Raw genomic sequence first — 2,158 nt, forward strand, 5'->3', positions numbered from 1 at the left:
TTGTTGCAAGCCAACCAGTTTATAAAAGGCAACATATGCACAGAATCAGGGGTCTATAACTTGCGGTTCCAAAACCAAATGGGGCTTGGTAAACAACCAAATACAGTACTCCCAAATAGAAAACGAAACCCTTAAGGACTATTAGATGATTTGGAGGGATGCTAGAATAACCGCTAAGTGAAAGGAACAGTAGGCAAAAATCTGTGCGGGGCTGAAAGGCTTCTTACAAACGCTTTACAGAAACCAAAATGATAGATGAACAGCTCACATGAAATGGTCTTATATTAAATAATGACTTTTTACTCCATTGTCTACTTGGACTGGCAACAACTGACAATAATCGAAGTGTGAACTAAGCTCAAATTGGTGCCACTATAATTAAATGATTGCACATGGGTGTTCCTGTATGTATTACTTATGATGCTGTAAGATCCTACAGGTAAGCATAAGTCAGGATGCTTCTAAAGCAGAGTCTAATAGAAAGATACTGGAATGCAGGCACACTAAATTCAATGCAGTTTATTCTCCCTAAGTATCTTTAGGATTGCAACCTTAAAAATCTGGGAGTGAAGCAGGAGAAATGTACTCTTCATAACCTGTGCTTACTATAAAGCTAATGGCTTCCTCTATATGCATGCAAAAAGCTAAAGACTTACCCCTCCCCCTGGCAATTCTAACAATGTGCAGTGAGAAATCCATCATGTGATTTGCACTATTTTTAATTACACATTTGCTTTCTACTACATCCCCCCATTACATCTGTATGTTTAATAACTTGTGAGTTATTTCTCTGTGTAAAATAATTTCCACAACATACTACATGGCAGACAGACTGCAAGACACAGAATATATGGCAGTGTAAAAACAGGCAGGTATCTCATAAGGAAAACAATGGCTTCAGGTTTACTTTATTTTCATAGCGAGGGATGCAAAAAGCTCAGTACTTAGTAATCCACTGGCTCTTAAAAATTGGAACAGGTGACTAGAACTTGAGTTACTGAGATGCAAAGATACATATTTCCCCTCTTACCAGGTCCCTAAAAAGCACACTGGCTGTTAACTTCTGTAAATATTTTTCCATGCCTATTCTTGAACTCTTCACCTTTATCACTCATATTTCTAGAAGACACTCTTATCCACTGTCATCCCATATTCTCTACATGTCTGGTCACTGCAAAGTCTCCTTGGAACATACCCCAGTGTTTTTTCAGGCATTTATCTTCCCTTTAGATATCATATTGCTCACCTGGAAACACATGGATAAAGCAAACTATTTGTCTTCCATGTAAAGTATTGACTGGCTCTTGTCTCAAAATGTACACTTGTTACCTGTGGCCTTCAAGTGTGGCATGTTCTTCACTGCTTCATCAGCTTACAACAGGGTCCACTTGATAGCGTATCATACACCCTCGTCTCATCCTGTTGCATTTGGTAGTCTCTTTTAAGTCCAAAGCAAAGTGGTAGAGTGCCTTTTGAGGTTTTGCTGAGCACTGCATTTTCTCTTCTGCACACGCATGCACTCTCGCACACATACACAGAGCCTCTCCCTCTTTTCAATATTAACAATGAAAATTGCCTTGTATTTCAAGGCTGAAACCTAGCCTCTACACATAGCAGGGGGTAATGAGGCAGCGAAGTCCTGAAGTGGAGGAATGGATTGAACTACATCAGTCTACAAATGAGATTCACATTTTCCACAGTTCAAAAGTTAGTTTTCCACTTACAGGTAGTTATTAATACTGCATATGAAGAGATGTGGTAGAATAATTTCCCTGTCTATGCCATTTTAAAAATAAATTTACAGGGGCATTTTACCTAGAGGAAGCATTGAAATATAACTATCTGTGGATACTGTCTGACCTGGTACAGTCTATTTTACCAGCTCAATATTCTACTTCCGCTGCAAATGTAGACCAGACCTTAGCTAATATTGCTTCAAAGTATGCTAGCAGTGCAAGTAATTAAATAAAGGACTGTAAAGTGTTAAATCTTCACACTAAACTGGCATGAATTTGGGCTTCATTTAATTTACTGTTTAAATATGTGGCTTTAGTATACTTAATGGAGTGAAACTTCCCTCCCAGAACATTCATAACTTAAGATATCAACATACAGTTATTACAATGTTTTTGTGACATATAATAATAGTCTAATGTCA

Source organism: Eublepharis macularius, chromosome 1, assembly GCF_028583425.1.
Source record: "Eublepharis macularius isolate TG4126 chromosome 1, MPM_Emac_v1.0, whole genome shotgun sequence".
NCBI classification, from domain to species: Eukaryota; Metazoa; Chordata; class Lepidosauria; order Squamata; family Eublepharidae; genus Eublepharis; species Eublepharis macularius.